Source organism: Herpailurus yagouaroundi, unplaced genomic scaffold (genome assembly GCF_014898765.1).
Source record: "Herpailurus yagouaroundi ecotype Mexico unplaced genomic scaffold, PumYag 165, whole genome shotgun sequence".
Taxonomy (NCBI): domain Eukaryota; kingdom Metazoa; phylum Chordata; class Mammalia; order Carnivora; family Felidae; genus Herpailurus; species Herpailurus yagouaroundi.
In genome coordinates this window covers 13,992,914-14,011,982 of record NW_024412406.1, presented here as the reverse complement: position 1 = coordinate 14,011,982, position 19,069 = coordinate 13,992,914, and the positions used below count along the sequence as shown (strand labels likewise).

At 41.3% G+C, this 19,069-nt stretch overlaps 1 long non-coding RNA gene across 1 annotated transcript; it reads right to left on the bottom strand.

Moving 5' to 3' along the window:
- Positions 1 to 630: 630 nt before the first annotated feature.
- Positions 631 to 18,795, bottom strand: LOC121038141 (uncharacterized). The gene is made up of 3 exons (XR_005794184.1): positions 18,533 to 18,795; positions 4,145 to 4,294; positions 631 to 890 (listed from the first exon to the last, which is right to left on the bottom strand). It is a non-coding gene; the product is annotated as an uncharacterized LOC121038141 (long non-coding RNA).
- Between the last annotated feature and the right edge of the window lie 274 nt (positions 18,796 to 19,069).

Sequence of the window (19,069 nt, the reverse complement as noted above, 5' to 3'; positions counted from 1 at the left end):
GGATAAAGGCACTAGTGTTGTTAAAAACTTGTTTCTCACGAGGTGGAAGAAGTGACATTCTCAGGTTTTAAAAGGAGGAGAGCTACCATCCCCATTATGCAATACTAAGCACAAAGGGAAACACAAGGAATAAGTGAAGTAGAGATTAGTGATTAGTTTTGCCTCTTTAGCAGATCCAGCTTTCTTCAGACTGTTTCTTTTTTGGCTTCGTAACATAAGATAAGTCCCTTGAAACAAGGAGGTGTTCTTGCAAGAACAACTTTCTCTCCCTCTGATCCCCGAGCCCAGCCATTGTTTGATTTGAGGCATAGGGGAAGGAACTCGGGAAAATTGTGTAGAAACTGCAGATTGGATAAGCAAGTAAATAAAAGCACCGAAAGAAGGAAAACTGGTGTGAAAGGAGCTTGGAACCTTGCAGTGGATGACCACTGTGGCTACCAAGAGCAAAAATGTAAGCTAAAGCCAGCCTTTAAGTGGAATGGACCTCACCACTTTCAAAACCCCTTTAAATGTCAACACACCTTGAACAAGGAGGTAAGTCCTTTAAGCAAAACAGCGAAACTCATTAAGGGGTACTTGTAAGATTTACACGGACAGAAACTCTCTCAGGTGATTTCTTGGGGGGCCGGAGTGGCTCATCATCATTCTTACAGAGAGAGCTTTGACACTGAGCTGTATTAAGGATGATAAAAATAACAATATTCACCCTTTAGAGAGTTCCCATCTCATGCCAGGTGCTTTATATATCTCATTTGACTTGCACAGCAGTTCTATTAATTATTGTCTTTGCCTCCACGTTATGGATGAGCACGTGGGTACCTCTGGACCAGCATGAGTGACAAAGCTTGAACCTAGAACTTGATGCTTTTTCTGCTACATGGTGTGGTTTCCTTCAAAAGAAATGATCTATGAAACCGCTTTGTAAGCAGTAAAGTTCCATGGTATTTTATAGTTAGAGCTTTCCTATTTTGCAAAGTCTGGCCAAAATTCAAAAGAGAACTCTGTTCTGCAAGGTGGTATGAGCCTAGGTTTCGTTCTCACTCGCTGTGTTAGACTTGCACCACCTTACTTATCTGTCAGAACCTCAATTGTTTTCATTTGGAAAGCGGTGACGGTAGGAGATACTTAAAAACTGTTCTGAGGAACAAATGAGATAATATGGTAACAAACTGCCTGGCACACAGTAGGCTAAGCTGGCACGCAAGAATTGTCGCTTTATCCTCTTTCCTCATAGCTGTTCAAAAACAATGGAGGAGGTTCTCTCTTGGTTAATGCCATCTCTTATCTCTTCAGTCACCTAAACTTCAAACCTTGAAACAATCACTCATTGTTCCATTAAAAAAATACTTTGTGGGCACCTTATGCCTCACATTGTCCTAGGCACCAAGATCAAGAAATGGACAGAACAAATGAAGATAATTTAACTACTGTTTTCTATCTCTCTAGCCTTTCAACTAAATAACCACCAAAGTCCTGTCTACTGTACATCAGTATGTTAGACAGTGAGATCTGATCTTGCTAGAACATTTTAAATCTGTCCCATTCTATTCTTCCCTCCTGCCACTGCCCAAAATGTTGGGGAAATGTTTTCTCTGTCACCTGTCCTAGATCAATGGTTCTCAAACTTTAGCAAGCATTGGAATCTCGCTTGGAACCTGGCAGGCTTGTTCAAACCCAGGTCGCTGGGACCCAGCCCCAGAGATCCCAGGTGATGTTGACAGTGTTGGTCAGGGGCCTACTTTGAAACCCCCTGACCTGGACTATCACCTAGTTTACTGATTGCTCTATCAGTAACCTTACCATCTCCTTATCCAGGGCTCAACAAACTTGGCTCCTCAGGCCAAATCTGGCCCACAGCTTGTTTTTGTAAAGAAAAATTTACTGGAACACAACCATGCCCATTTGTTTACACATTGTCTACGGCTGCTTTTGTGCTACAAGTACTTGGGACAGAGACACATAATGTACGACACATGACCCACAAAGTCTAAAATGTCTGTGATCTGGCCCCTTACAGAAAAAATGTGCTGACCTCATCCTTAACAGGCTATAAAAATGGTCTTTCCAAAAATAAGGCCCATCCTGTCACCTCCTGATTTAAAAATATCAAATGGCTCCTCCATTGCCTCAGTGTCGAATCCAAAGTCTTATATGATATGACAAGCTGTCCAACCCTCATTTGCGAATCTCTTTGCACCCTATCCAATCATTAGCCATCCTGGACTGCTTAGTTTTCTCTGAGTATGCCAAGATCCTCTGTCATTCCTTGGCCTACCCCATCGTGTCCCCCTATCTACGGTACTTTTCTCCTTTCTTCACAGGGTGAGCCGCTACGTGAGAGGTGAGTTCAATTTTTGACAATTCAACTGTATACTCTACAAAAAGGGAGAAATAGGACAAGTCTGCTGGCCCATTCTGTCTGATGAGTTTATGCTTCTGAACGAGCACGAGGTGGGAGTCTTGAATCTACTGTTTCCTCAGTCTGCTCAGATCCCCGGTGCCTCTCGTATGTTAGTGTGAGTATCTCACCACAGAGGGTGTAATCCCAGTGTTTAAAGATAAGTGTTTTTCATACAACAGAGCCAATAAACACAAGCCAACTCTTCATCTGGTACTCAAAGAAGAAGTAACAATCTGTTCCTAAAGTGGAGGAAAATCTGGCTGTGTTGGGCTTACTAGACACTGGATATCTAGATACTATATGTAGATACTGTACCTTATGGGTGATTTAAAGGGTTCACTATTTTATTTTTAAGCAATCTCTGTATCCAATGTGGGGCTTAAACTCACAACCCCGAGATCAAGAGTTGCATGCGTACCGACTGAGCCAGCCATACAATGTTATGTTAGTTTCAGGTGTACAACGTAGTGATTCGGCAAGTCTATACGTTATATATATACTTTGTAAAGTGTACTTATTCAAGTAATTTCTCATCCAATGTGGGGCTCGAACTCACAACCCAGAGATCAATACTCTTCCAACTGAGCCACCCAGGCGCCCCTCTATACATTATATTATACTCACTACAAGTGTACCTATCATCTGTCACCATACACTTCTATCACAACACCGCTGACTATACTCCCTACACTGTAACTTTCATCCCTGTGACTTATTCACTCCACAACTGGAAGCCTGTACCTCCCACTCCCCTTCACCCATTTAACCCATCCCTACCCCCCAAGACCGAGTCATTCTGTAAACCTTAGCACAATGTCATTTCTTCTCATTTCCTCTGGTGGGGAGTCAGTCTTCCTCTTTTCTCCCATAAATATCTTCTGCTCCCCTAGCAATTTTTACATATCTATATTATAGCATTGAGTTGTAATTATTTATTTCATTTTCAGGCTCTTTCCATTAGACAATGAGCCATTCAAGGACAAAGGCATATTTTAGGTCTCCAGTGTCTAGGTCTTTCCCAGTACCTAAGTATAAATATGTAACAAGTGTTTATTGATGAAATGGATGAAGTCCCATCTCCAACTGTAGACCACTCTCTTTTCTCTGAAATGATCTATGAACTCCCACTGAACTTTCTGTTAATGCCTACGGTTTAACATTTCAATGCATTTTAATTCTTCCAGTATTCATTTTCTCTTTTCAACCAGATTTAAGCTTGTTCAGGGAACAATCTATATGTTTACTCCATTATGACAAGAAAATAATAGTTGTTAATGGATTGATTGCTAATTTGAGAGTGATATGTTAAAAACAGAGATAAACTAATCAAATAGTTTTTACTCGGTCAGAGATTTGTTTATATCTGCTTGTCTACAGTTTTAAAGACCTTGCTATAGAGTGAATGCTTCTGTCCCCCCACCGAATTCATATGTTGAAGTCTAACATCCCAGAGAACTCCCTCACCCCTGCCATCATATGAAGACGCAGTGAGAAGATGGCCATTTATGAACCAGGAAGTGGCCTGCTGCAAACACCAGATCTGCTGGTGCCTTCATCTTGGACTTCCCAGCCTCCAGAACCTAAGACATAAATTTCAGTTGTTTGCAAGTCATGTAGCCTACATAGTATTATGTTAGAGCAGCCTGAAAGGATTAAGACAAGGGCTAAATATGGCTTCACTTTGAATAGAGATCATTCCTCCTTATTTCAAGATCCATATTTGCAAAAATGAGCCATACCTACCTTGGTACTATCGTCTGGAGTTGCCTAACCTGTGTCCTTTGCGTGGAATGTTCTTCCTTGCTGGCTGGCTTCTTACCAGCTGTGCCCAGGGCTGCTCTTTACACTTTTATCACAAGTTGCTCTCTCTTCCATGATCCAGTTCATTTTTTCCTATGGCATTGTGAAGAATGTAAGTTAAGGGGTCCAAGTCCGCATTTGTCCAATGAATGTCAAGGTGCCACTTTCCACTAAAGGTGGAAAACATCTAAGCTGATCTGACCCTGTATTCAGTTTTCCTACCTTTGGTGAAAAAACATTGCAGAGGAAGTAATAGAGAATCGATTATTCAAAAGTTAACCAGACTTAAAGACTATTATGCAAGGTATTTATTATTCTGGAGGATCCAAATGATATTTGGGTCTCACTGACCAGGGATTTTCTGCAGACCTCCAATTCTTAGAATTCTAAGTGATATTTCCTTTAAAAATAATCATACTTTATCACACAGTTTTGAATTTTTATTTCTGATAACTTTAAGAAACTTTAGAAAATTTGTCCCTTCGTCTACATCTCCGAAAGTGAAATAAAAAGTTCAACCAATAAAATTATGCTGAAGAGTTTGAGACTAAGAAAAGGAAGGTCCCTATCCTGGTGAGTCACTGTAGGATGACTGGGAGTGTTCCTGGGTGGATGTGTGGCTGCCCCTTAGTTTGGGGCCCCGGACGCTTAGGGTGAGTCCATTTAGAGATTCTAGGCTTTTGCTAAAAGGCAAGGGGGAATAGAGGGGAGCAGATCGAAGGACTAAAGCAAGTGGTTGGGTTTCTCCCTCTGGGTTCCCCTTTCTCTTTCCCTTCATTTGTTTATGTCGATTTTTGTTGTCTATCCCTTCCTCCCTCCCATATTTTCTTTCTCTTTTCACACATAAACCACCAAGATTGAGAACTAAAATGAGTTTCAAAAGTTGCTAGCTATAATTGTTTTTTTTTTTTAACTTTATATTTTCTGATATAGTCTCTCATTTATTCCTCGCTCAGGTTGATTTTAAAGAGTACTCCAACCTTCTTCGCTTGCTATTTTTAAATGGTCTGAATGAGTCAATAGTCCAAAAATGTGCATTTCTTTGACCCAGAAACTTTGCTTCCAGGAATTTTTATTAAGAGAACAATTAAACAAGTATATAAGGACACTTGTATAAGGCTGCTTATCCTAGAACTGTTCATCATATTGAAAAATTGGTACCAATAATAATGTTGCTTAAATAAACTTAGGTGCATTCATACAATTAAATGTTATGTAGCCATTAAAATTAATTATGTAGATATATATTTATTCCCATAAAACATATTTATGCTATGTAGTGAAGTGAGAAAAATAGTTTACCAAACGATCTGTATCATAATGTATATTTCACACGACTATACATACACACACATATTAAAGAAATATAGCTTCAAGAAAATATGATAGGAATTCAGTGAATTATATGGTAGTTCTCTCTGGTGACGCGACTGTGGATTTTTCTTGTTTGTTCACGTGTAATTTCTAATTTTCCTATAATTAGGAAAACTTACTTCTATAATGAAAATAGTTTACGATAACCAACAGACTCTAGTGCTTATTACGTACGCTATTCGACTAATGTGTATAGAAAATGGCATCCATTTTTGTTCTAATTAATTTTACAACCTCATTCGCTCACTCTCCAACTTTTTTCCTTCTCTGTCCCTTCTCAATTAAAGAAGTTCTCATGTCTCGGAAAATCACTGGTGAGCAACTTGTAGAGAGGCCTCTGGAGGCTAACCGTGCCTTAAAGTAAAAAACAGATAAAATGAAAAATTCGCTGCTCAAGGGATCTGTTCTCTGATGGAAATGTTCTTTAGACGACTAGGATGTTCTTTCAATCTGTTTGATTTTAATGGGTTTTCAGCTTCAAGATGTCTGAGGGGGGTAGATTTCCAAGGGATTTAGCTCAATGTAACCTCCTTCTTACCTTAACCTCCTTACCTGGACGTGTAGTGACACATAGTCACTCTGTGACAGTGGACATTTTTTTTTGGGGGGGGGGGGTATGTACATAGCAAAGTAAACTGGAAATTGAGACAGTTTCCCAAGGCCTCAAACTGTTTTTCCCTGACCTATTTGTTTTTTCCAGTCATACACTACCTTGCCCTGGATTATCTTGATAATTCTGCACTTTGCAGATTTCTAAAGTTGGAGGCCCAGGATCCCTCCCTCCTGCCCTTTGTCAGTGGCAAAGCCAGAGCCCCGGCTTGGGTAGTGGTGGCAATAAGCTTCATATCAGGAGAGATGCCATCAGTCCAGGAGATACACGAACTCCTAATATCTTCTAATATCGGGACCCCAAATATGAGGCTAAAGGAGCCGAGTGAGGGATTAGGGCCTGGCAATTGCACCTGCTATTTTTAGCTCCTATGTTTGGTACCCGGTCATGCGGGGAGGCAAACACTCATCCTCTCTGCTCATTGGTTTCCAGTTGACAAAATGAACAGGGTGAAATTGGGGCAGGGAACTGCTTAGTTAAAGGCAAAGGAGAGAATGCCACAAGCACAGTCTTCTCAGAGCTAACAATGACGGGGGAGCCCAGAAGTCTTTTCTCGATTTTATCTCTGACTTTGTGTGTGTCCCCCCCCCCCCCCCCCCGAGCACTTAGACTATTCCTGTGGCCTCAGCTTTCTCATGCATAAACAGGTAATGATACTCTGTTCTCTCTACTTCCATTATATGGCACTGAGAGGATAGAAGAGCAGGTTAATGAGATTTAAAATAGGAAGAAAATGTTTTTTTGAAGTCTTTAGAGTACTCTGAGATTTTCAGGTCATCATCAAATAGAAGGCATTGTCTCGAGGAAAATCTGTACTGTTCATCTAGTGTTTGCTTGAGTGCTGCATTATCTGGCAACTAATTTTTCCTTTCTCCAGAAATACGGGGGGGGGGGGGGCGGAGACAAAGTAACATAATAAGAACAAGCGAGCCTGAAAATTAAAGTTGCCAGCCATGTTAAACCTTGGACCCATATTCTCACTGAAACTAACATTTAGATGTTAGTTTCAGGTATTTGAAAGATCAACCATATAAACTCCCTATCTCCCTTCTGATAGATTTGGAAGAGTGCTTTTAATGGGGTGACTGAAATGTCCACCCTGGCAAGTGCATTTCTCCTGTGGAGAAATAGTGCAATTTTATCTCAGGAAAACTTTGAGAACACACTTCTTAAACACATACGGTGCTGAGGACATTTCCTGGAAAACCACTGGCCTTCGCCTGGGCCACTTGCATCACATGGAGATGTTTGCGGTTCGGATTTATGAGCAATGTAGGATCTGAAGCCAACACAGGACTTTTGCTCAGTACCACCAGGGGCCAGATCTAAAATGGCAGGCATTTTCCTATTTGTACCTTAGGGAAAAGTTTTCTAAGTTTTGCAGGATTCCTCTTCTACCTCCCTAATAAGTCAGCAAATCTAAACAATGAGCTACCTTCTGAGGAAAACAAATTTACTTAGTTGATTCAGATTTTAAAAAAAATTTTTTTAACGTTTATTTGTTTTTGAGAGAGAAAGACATCAGAACACGAGTGGAGGGGGTGGGCAGAAAGAGAGAGGGAGACACAGCATCCGAAGCAGGCTCCAGGCTCCGAGCTGTCACCATAGAGCCCGATGCAGGGCTGATTTCACGAACTGCGAGATCATGACCTGATGCTTAACCGACTGAGCCACCCAGGCACCCCTAGCTGACTCATAGTTTAATGAAAATCCCATGTGGGCCTCTCTTTGTCTTGTTTAAAGATGCCTCAAGAAGGTGTGTGTGTGTGGGGGGGGGGGGGGGTGGGGGGAGAAGAATGGCAACAAATGTTAACATATTTTCTACTGAATTTTATGTCCGAAATATTTAGCTTAGAGTGCGAACTTTGAAGGAAAGTGTTCTTTGCTAAATGTTATACAACCCTGTGTTCGTTCTAGAAGAGCAAACAAAGCTAATGGCAATGATCATCTGCTCTGGTGTAATGGGAAATGGGTGGGAGACTCCACCTTTTCATAGTTTTTGATGTTTGCACCAGTATTAATTATCCACAACCAAATTGAAATACGAATAAAAACATGTTTACCTGTGGGGAAAGAAATTGGCAGTGAAGAAGGAGGAGTTGGAAAATTTTTTAATGGAACCATTGTGATGTATTTGCATTTTTTGCAGCATGTATGAATAAATAAATGTGCATTCGTAATTCAAAAGAACAGACAACAGGAAAAAAACAGAAACAAAAACCTCTGTATTCCCTACACTTGGAGTGAGAAAGGATGAGCCTCCTGCTCTTTTCCTATACACTTGGATAGCTTTTTCATGTGCCAAAGAGCTACTCCATGGTCGTAGGATGAAGGGAAAAGGCAAAGTCCATTTTAAAGACCCAGCCAAACGTGATTATGTAGCGTTCTCTGTACAGACATAATAGGGTTACACATTCTCTGTGAAAAAGCTACAGACAGATTACACCAGTCAACAGATCACCCTGCACAGAAACCGTAAAGCCATTTTAACACTTACTTCAGATATTATTACATGTGACAAAGTATTTGAAAGATCAACCAAATAAACTGTTCCTAGGAAATGTTTCCAATAGAATACTTCTGGAATAATGTTGCTTTTCTTAGGTCACTGGGAATTGAATTAAGACACTGTAACATAGAGTCTAGATGAAAACCTACATTTTTCGTGGAATACGTTTATAGAAGCCTCTGGATACTATAATATTTCTCAATCATTTTTTTCAGCACATAGAAAAACTGAAATAGATTGTCTGCTTTACATGGCAGAGAATCTATACGTGCGTATTATAAATGTGACAAGATTTCAAATTTAACAGGACGTATCTATATAACCATTTATCCATGAGTTCATCCATCACTCATTTATCTTACCATGTGTGAGGCTCAGTATGGGATACTCTGGAGATACAGAAATGAAAAAGACCCAGGGCACCTGGGTGGCTCAGTCAGTTAAGCATCCGACTTCGGTTCAGGTCATGATCTCACGGCTGGGGGGTTTGAGCCCTGCATCGGGCTCTGTGCTGACAGCTCAGGAGCCTGGAGCCTGCTTCAGATTCTGTCTCCCTCTCTCTCTGCCCCTCCCTTGCTCTCGCTCTGTCTCTCTCTCTCTTAAAAATATATAAACATTAAAAAAAAAAAAAGAAACAACCATGATCCCTAATTAAAAAAAAAAAAAAAAAAAGACCCAGTTGGAGGAGAGGAGGCCAAGGTGAAAATCAGCGATCACAAGCTGGTGTGATAGGGGAGGTGTACCGTAAAGCACAGGTGCACTCTGGAGTCAGACAGAGAGGAAAACAACACTCTCCCAGAGGGCGGTGGTGGAGAGTACAAAGAGCAGAGCATATAAACCACTCAGCCCAAACCTGACCCATGATAAAGGATTACTAAGCATTTGCTAACACGAAGAAAGTAGCAGAGTTATAGAGTATTTGGGGAACAGCTCAGAAGTATATGTAACTCAGCCTGAAAGTGGGAGAGAGGGAGAGGGAGGATTAAGAGAGAGAGAGAAGGAGGAAATACTAAGAACATATACGTTAGAAGGTAGTTGAGAGTTTTTAGAACTGCATTACATTCATAAACAATGAGTTGACAGTTTCACATCAAAGGAAGGCTAGGTTTTTGTCACGAGTTTGAGTCAAAGCAGGGACATTTCACCTGCTATACTAGGAACAAAAGAGACCAAGATCTCACACCCTTGTCACCTATTGACATTTTACACTGGATTATTCTTTGTTGTGTGTGTGGGGGGGGGGGGGGCGCTGTGTATTGTAAGATGTTTAGCAACATCCCTTGTTTCCACCTCCTGAGATGCCAGAAGCATCCTTGTTGTGACAACCAAAAATGCGTCTAGCCATTGTCAAAAATCTCCTGGGGGTCAAAATCCCCCCAATTAAGAACCACTGCCTCAAACCAAGATAATTTCATTAAGTATTTATAAAGTTTCATAAGCTATTAAGCTGCAAATGGAAAATTGAGGTCGATAGAGAACCAACTTAAATATTTTCCTTTTATTTTGATCGTGGCTAAATGTATTGTGAAGAAACTATCAAATTAACATGTCTAGAGACTGGCCTATTCTCATTACCATTTGCCAGTCATAACAGGGTCTGAGACATAATCCAGGAAAATGGCTCAAATTTGACATGGGCACCACTTATTCAGGGAAGTAGAGCCTATCCTAGCTTCTGAATACCTTCATTAACCTAAGCCTTGCAGCAAGTGTAAAATAGGGTGTTTTAGTCATCAAGGCCACCATGGCTCCCAGACTGAGAGCTGCAGACACACTAGTTTCCTGATGCCTCTCCCTGGACTATTGGTACAAGGTCCTGGAGTGGTGACTCATCTTTGGTCATTCTCCTCTGCGCTTAATGGAAACCTGTAAAAAGCAAAGGTCACCCAGAGGCTGCTGGGAGATTTTTTGCTTACTTGCTGGGATAATTCCATGTTGCCTCTTTCTTTTTCTTTTTTTTTTAATGTTTATTTATTTTGATGGAGGGAGAGAGAGAGAGAGAGAGAGAGAGAGAGAACACAAGCAGGGAAGGGGCAGAGAGAAAGAGAAAGAAAAACCAAAACAGGCTTCATGCTGCCAGCACAAAGTTTGATGCGGGCTCGAACCCACGAACCCATGAGATCATGACCGGAGGTGAAATCAAGAGTCACCACTTAACCGACTGAGCCACCGAGGCGTCCCCTGCCTCTCTACTTTCAACAGCTCAAGTAAACTTGAGTAGTAAACCACGATTAACTGGCATGTTTATATTTGAAATTAATTATTTTTAAAAAAATTAAACCTTTAGGATAAGAGCTGGGTATGCGATAATGAGTCAAGGACATCCTTAATCACAATTTATTGATCGATCGGTTCTGCTGCCACTATATAAATAATATAATCAAAGCGTTTTTTCTCTTTAGATGGTTTATACCATTTTTACTTCCAAAACGATATTGGGAGTCTTCCTTAACAACTACACACACACACACACACACACACACACACACACATATATACATATACATACACACATACACACACACATATGTAGGGATGGCCCTCTCTCTCTTTTTAAAATGTTTATTTATGTATTTTGAGGGGGGGAGGGGTAGAGAGGAAGAGAGAGAGAGAGCCTCCTAAGCAGGCTCCAAGTTGTCAGTGCAGAGTCCAACGTGGGGCTCGAACTCATGAACCATGAGGTCATGACCTTAGGTGAATTCAGAACTCACGAGTTGGACACTTAACTGAGTGAGCCACCCAGGCACCCTACCCCACCGCCTTTTAATAAGACCAAATTAGAGCATACTCTACACATTTTCCTATAGATTGCATTTTTTTACTTAATAGTACAGTGTGGAGACTATTCTGTATCAGTTCATAAAACTGTAATTCAGTTTTTCAAACAGTTGTATAGTATTCCATTGTATGAATACACCATAATCTTTTCAATTAGCATCTATTGGGACACCTGAGTGGCTCAGTCAGTTAAGGGTCTGACTCTTGGTCTGGGCTCAGGTCATGATCTCACAGTTGGTAAGAACTAGCCCCACGTCCAGCCCCGTGTCAGGCTTTGCACTGACAGCAAAGAGCCTCCTTGGGATTCTCTCTCTCTCTCTCTCTCTCTCTCTCTCTCTCTCTCTCTCCCTTTGCACCTCTCCCCTGCTAGTGCTCGTTCTCTCTCCCTCTCTCTCAAAATAAACTTAAAAAATATTAGCACCTATTGATAGACATGTAGGTTGTTTCTAGTGTTTTGTTACTAAAAATACTGTAATGAATATCCATATTCATACAGTCTTTGCAACTCTTCACATAAATTCCTAAAAGCTGAGCTGCTGGCAACGTGGATGGAACCGGAGGGTATTATGCTAAGTGAAATAAGTCAGTCAGAGAAGGACAGATATCGTATGTTTTCACTCACATGTGGATCTTGAGAAACTTAACAGAAGACCATGGGGGAGGGGAAGGGGAAAAATAGTTACAAAGAGAGAGGGAGGGAGGCAAACCATAGGAGACTCTTAAATACAGAGAACAAACTGAGGGTGGATGGGGGTGTGGGGGAGAGGGGAAAGCGGGTGATGGGCATTGAGGGCCTTTGTTGGGATGAGCACTGGGTGTTGTATGGAAGCCAATTTGACAATAAATTATATTCGTTAAAAAAACCCTCAGCTGCTAGGTCAAAGATGTTTGCATTTAAACTTTTTTTTTTAACACCGACAAATGATTTCCTATAGAGGCTATACCAATTTATTTTCTCATACTGTATAAGAGTGACTGTTTCCCCATATCTCTGCTAGCATAACATAAAACTTTCTGTAGGTTAAAAATGTTGTTTTTAAAATTTGCATTGCTTTAATTGCAAGTGAAGATGAGTATATTTTCCTACTTTTAAACAAACATGTATGTCTGTGAACAACTTTTTCATGTCTTGGCAAATCTGTTTCTTCCTCCTCCTTTTCCCTCCTGTTTCCCTTCCTCCATTATTTTTCTGTCTTGGTCTCATTCTCTTTATTTTCTAAGGACTCTTGGAAATTAGCCTTTTATTCTATCATATCTGCTGCAAATAGTTTTTTCCGAGTTTTTGTTTTTCAACTTTCTTTATGGTAACTTTTCACGTGAAAATATTTAATATACGTAGTCAAATGTACTCATTTGCTCTATGGCTTTTTGTCTTATGCTTACTTTGAGATGATAATGAAAAAAATTATTTTACTTTTTCTTCTAGTACTATTACGGTTTTATTTTTCATCTTTAAATCTTTGGGCTATCTGGATTTTATTTCTGAATAAGGAATGAGGTGGGAATCCAAGCTTTACTTTTTCCCATATAGCTAGCCAAGTGTCCTAACACTATTTATTTTTGTCTTATACTGAATGTTCATATTTAGAACTGTCTCAAAAGTCTTAATTCTTTTCCATTTGTCTTCATCTCTTCACATACCAGTAACAAACTGCTCATAATATGTTTTAATATATGCTTTTGTTTACTATTTTATTTTGTGTGTTGATCAGTATCTCTTTCTAACTACATATGTGTTTTATTTCTAATCCTTTAGGTGTAGTTACAAAGGTACAGGGTGTTAGGATACATTTTTGTAGTAAGAACATTTTTTTTTAATGTATTTATTTTTGAGAGAGACAGAGAGAGAGAGAGAGAGCGCACGCACAAGCAGAAGAGGGGCAAAGGGAAGGAGAGACAGAATCCCAACCAGCCTCCGCAGAGCCAATGCAGGGGCTCGAACTCACAAACCACAAGATCATCACCCGAGCCAAAATCAAGAGTCATACGCTTAACGGACTGAGCCACCCAGGCACCCCGTGTAGTGAGGACATTTTTTGACAATGATACTCGTATGAGAATTCCCAAACTCCAAACTTAAGCCATTGAATGCTCAGGTCGTCTTTATCATCTTTCAAACTCTGAACATAACCTTAACTCTTAGCACCCAGTTTATAGTTATCATCGCACGTCTCACCTCAAGAGCCTGAAACAAAAGTCCACTTACGGATTACAGTGGGGATGAGGTGAGCTGGAGCAGCAGGGTCGATGCAGTGAGAGGTGAAAGCCAAGTGGGAGTCCAGAGAGCTGCCGCCTCGAAGCATTGATAGCAACTGGCCATGTGAGAGGCCTAATACTCCAAGCTTATCATTTATGGGGACCACAGGAACCAAACTGTCAGGGAGTGCAAAGGACTGTTTGATTGTATCAGAAGAAAAAAATCCAGACCTGACAAACAGGATCCTGTACCCAATTCAAACGCAACAGAGCAAGGAGTACTGGGCCCTCGGGCAAGTCCCAGACTTGAGTTCATTAAAAAAATCCAAAGCACTCTTAACAAAAGGCTGGTTACCTCCAAGGAAGGCTGCTATCAAACCACAAAAGGCCGTCACGAATCTTCCTCCAGGTCTTCTCTTAAAGAGGCCTACCCAGGAATGCCTCCCACTGGTCACGTGAGCTAGGAGAGGGCTTGGTCGATCAAGGTTCTATGTGGGACTGTAGAAAATGTGTATGGATGATGCTAGAGACGCTGGAGCAAGTCCATGCCTCCTGCAAGCACTCTCTTATCCATAGGAGAGAGCTCCTGACTTGCTCCCAGGCTCACAAGTTGCTCACGGCAGGGAGGATCCATATTGGAGTGTGCCAACGTCACATGGATTCCAGATCTGCCACTTCCTAGCTGTGTCATCTTAGTCAGGTACTTGGTTTCTCCAAGCCTCAGTTTCCTTTTTTTGTAAGTGGGTTTTACAAAATCCATAGGTTTACCTCCTAGGGTTGCTACCTCCTAGGAGTAAATGAGCAAGGACGCATCTTGTACTTTCAACATGAACCGCCACATAGTAAGTCCTCGATAAATGTTAGGGTTGTTAATCGTTACTATCACTGTTACTGCAACCATTTTGTTTAAAGAGCAGGATTCCGTGGGGTGCAAGCAGAAAATAATTTTCTTTCTTTCCCCTACCGCCCACTCAAACCCACTCTGTAGGCTAATATATCCCTGTCCCTTGGATGAAATCTAAAGTAGGTCTTGGATACCTCCAGTCACTCTCGGGTACTACAAATTCTCTGTCATGTGTAGTCACAGTAATTCATTTCAGTAATTGAAATGTCCAGTTCTGTGTAAAAATCCAAACTTGAAATTCATTTCCCCTTTCCTTGATGTCAGCCCTAACTCATTATGTAAGTCCACAGAGAGAAAAGGGTCGGGCTTTGGTTGGTTTCCTCTCTTTCTAACCTATGTTTGCCCACCTCCGGACCCCCACCCCCCACCTCCCTAGCTCACCCTCACTGCCAGAGTAGCTGACCCCTCCGTGATTTTCCTCGACTGACACTGGTGTTACAGTTCTATAGAGATGACAGGTGTTCAACACTGACTCTTCCTTTCATGGAATGTTTCTGCGGGTCTCTTGGAGACCCCATTTGGGAACATACTAGGAGCACCCCTGACACGATCATGGGTAAGGTCTCGCTTGGGGCTGGCCACTTACAAGCCCTACTGACCTCCCACTTCCTGCTTAAAGTCGGATGTTCCTGGTGTCAGTCTCCTTTAAAATGACTCCCAGGCCTGCCCCTCCTATTTGGCCATCCGGTCCGTGAAAATCACATACCTCTGGCCTTCCATCCCTGGCAGGTCAACCTGCTCCTGGCAAAAGTAACTCTCTTTGCTCTTCCCACAGGGTGAAAGTCCCAGTCTTTAGATTTTTCAGAATGAGATGCCATGCATCAGATACGAGCCCCTTTGATCCCAAACTCTAGGAGACATAGGGCACGTTCCTCTTAATGCCTCTCTCCTTAGGTTTGGGGTCAGGACTACGCTCTTATTCTCTTCCCATTTACAATGTCCTTTTCCAAGGATGCCCTCCCTCCTTGCCTCTTTAACGTAAGGGTCAAAACTGCTTCTTAACCACTTCTTTGCATGTCCTGCAGAAGCCGGTTAGCATCTCCCTTTTGAATGTGGGTATTCTTGCTCATGTTGTTTTGTTCTCAGCTGAAATGCAGACTAGAAAGAGTCCCTTTTATTTATTTATTTTTTTAATTTTGTTTTCAACGTTTATTTATTTTTGGGACAGAGAGAGACAGAGCATGAACGGGGGAGGGGCAGAGAGAGAGGGAGACACAGAATCGGAAACAGGCTCCAGGCTCTGAGCCATCAGCCCAGAGCCTGACGCGGGGCTCGAACTCACGGACCGCAAGATCGTGACCTGGCTGAAGTCGGACGCTTAACCGACTGCGCCACCCAGGCGCCCCGAAAGAGTCCCTTTTAAACCCCCAGTTACATTATTAGTGTCATCTTCATAGGGTTGTTATGGGATTTAAATGAAAAAAATGCATGTAAAATACTTAACATGGTGTCAGGCGCATCGTAAGTGCTCAATAAACATTAGGAGGTGTCTATTTAACAAATATTTATATGGCATTAACTGCATAATCAGTGCTTTATAAGTAATAACTCCTTTAACCCTCAAAACAACCCTATCACCCTCATTTTATAAATAAGAAAACTGAGGCACAGAGAGGTTACATATCTTGCCCAATAGTAAACAGCTGGTAAATGATGAAGCTGGGATTCAAATCCAGACAGTCCAGCTCCAGAGGTCATACTGTTAACCGTTGTGCTCTTTCCCATTCCTAAGAAGAGCTGTTATTATCCTCATTATAATGATTATTTGATATGTATGGGGCCAGGCTTGTGTAAGCCTCCGGGCCAAATCAGTTACAAGGGCAAACTGTTAAAATATACAGTTTGACTTCATCTAATTTAACTTCTCTCTCTTCCTAGACCAGAGCCAATGGGTGGTTGGTTTTTCCCAACGAAGTATTGACAGAGAATGAATACACATAGATCTGGTTAATAGATAGCTGTATTTAGTATCACATCACATTCCAGAAACTGATTTCAGCTTTATGGATCCTGAACAATAGTGTGGATATCCCTGAACAACAACGAGGAACAACAAGGATTTCTCCTTCACATTGCCCTCATACTAAAGAGGGCATTACCCTCTTTAGTAATGTCTCTTCATTACCAAGAAGAGACAGGTAGATCTGTCAATGAGTTAATTACAGCAGAAATAGGAGATCAATCATCTTCAGGGTGGACCATCGGAGCAAAGAACTAGGGACACCTGCCATTAGATGATTAGACACATTCCTTTGTCCTGAGCAATATCCCACTCAGTGTGGCTGACTCCTCTCCTCTTGACTTCCTGTGTATCTTCAAAATCATTTGGTATAACTAATTCAACTTGAGCATGCTTCTATGTCTTGCAACTAAAAGAACTTAATATAATATTATCCTCAGGTAATGATAGCCTCAACTTTGCCATCCCTAACAGTTATACATGCCTCTTTGTTCTGCTTCTTGTCCTATGTCATTAGCTAGAAATTCCAGAATGTTACTAAATAATAGTGGCAATAACAAGAATTCTTTTCTTGTTCCTGATAATAATAGTAATGCCTCAAGAGCATTTTTAGTATGCTCTATCCCTCTGAGAATTTGATCAAAGTTAACTCCACAAAAATACACATACCCTCAAAATTTGTTTATAGTTTTAGGAGTTTCAAGGACCACGGACCATATGGAAAGTTTTTGTGAATTCCCATAAGTATGAGGTTGGCTACTGATTTAAGATAAAATTTTTTACCAGGGTGTCTGGGTGGCTCAGTCAGTTAGGCGTCCAACTTCGGCTGACGTCATGATCTTGCAGTTCATGAGTTCGAGCCCCTTGTCAGACTCTGTGCTGACAGCTCAGAGCCCGGAGCCTACTTCAGATTCTGTGTCTCCCTCTCTCTCTGCCCCAACCTTGCTCATTCTCTGTCTCTCTCTCTCTCTCTCTCAAAAATAAATTAAAAACATAAAAAACAATTAAAAAATTAAAAGATAAAATTTTTACCATATTAATAGAGATTCCTTAGAGTGCTAATTTAGAAATAAGAATTTTGAAATATATGAATTTCATAAAATATCTTTTTACCAATCGATATATTTATATCTGCTTTCTCTTTAGTCTCACTGATGCCGAATTATATTAATATGCTTACCAATATCAAGCCATCCTTGCATTTCTCAAATAAATTTTACTTGAATTTGATATATGATTGTTTTAATATTCTGTCAGGTTTAATATGGTAGTGTTAGGTTTTAATTTACTAATGAATCGAAGTGCATGTCAGAAATATTTTTGAATAAAAAGAATTATAAGAAAAATTATTTGTTGGTTAAACCTCACCTGCTAAAAAAATACTAATCAAAGCATCTTTTTTTCTAGGCATCCTGATAAAGATTAAAGAGTTAAAAGCTGAAAAGGAGCATCTAAAACCTACTCATTTTACAGGTTAGGAAAGGGTTACTCAGAGAGGTTAAGTGACTCGTGCAAGATCACACTTCTTAATAGTGGGCGTTGATTGTACAAGCAAGTTGTTGAGGCTAACAAGAGAACACTGGGGAAAAGACTTGCCTCATTTCCAGTGGAACAGGACTTTAATTCTACGGGAGAGTGAAAAGAGACAGGAGATTTGTTTCTGAAACAGTGAAAGTTTCACAAGGAAGTGAAGTAAGCATTTTACTAAATTAAAGACATTATGGTCATCTTTAAGGGATTAAAAACGTAACTTGGATTGATTTTCCCATATCTTTCAGTTCCAACCATCTCTCTTTGTATGCGCAGAGCTGAAATTCTGAAAACGCAGAGTTTTGGCTCCTTGGACAGTTCTCCCCAACACACACCAGGGAAGCCTTCCTGCCAAGAATGGACTAAATGCGTTACCGACAGGGACGAGAGAAACACAGAACAAAGGAAAGAGGCTCTGAGGATACAGATTTTAGAACGGCGCCAACTTTCAAAACTATCTGGAACCGTACCAACTCATGCGCAGGACCCAGGCAAAGGAGGGACTTCATTTGCTGTTGGTGCGAGTCGGCTTGTCTGCCAAGGTCTCACGCAGGGTTCCGTGACTCCCGATCAGCTTTGTGCTGGCCCTGTCCACCCAGCCGTTCCCTCCCTCTACCCTCGGCACGGAGCCAGCCTGAGCCTGGCAGAGCCGCACAACGCCCCGGGCCCAGCGGGCTCCCTGACGCCACGTGCGCGCGGCACGGCGCTGCCCTTCCGGGGCTGCAACACCGGGGCTGAGGCGGCTGCTCCGTGCGGATAAGTCAGAGCGAAGCTCAGCCACGCCGGTGGTTTGGTGTCACGTAGCAAAACAATCGCTTAGATGGCTGATTTCTTTCCTTCTCCCAAACGCTCTGTGTTGACACTGCCTCAGATTCTAATCCGACCGTGCGTTTTATTGAAACCTTGTTACAAAGAGCACACTTAAAAAATTTTTTAACCCCTTTAAGGGGCTGTTACATTTACTATTTGAAGCTGCAGACACTCCGTGCAGCAGATAGAGCAGCTAA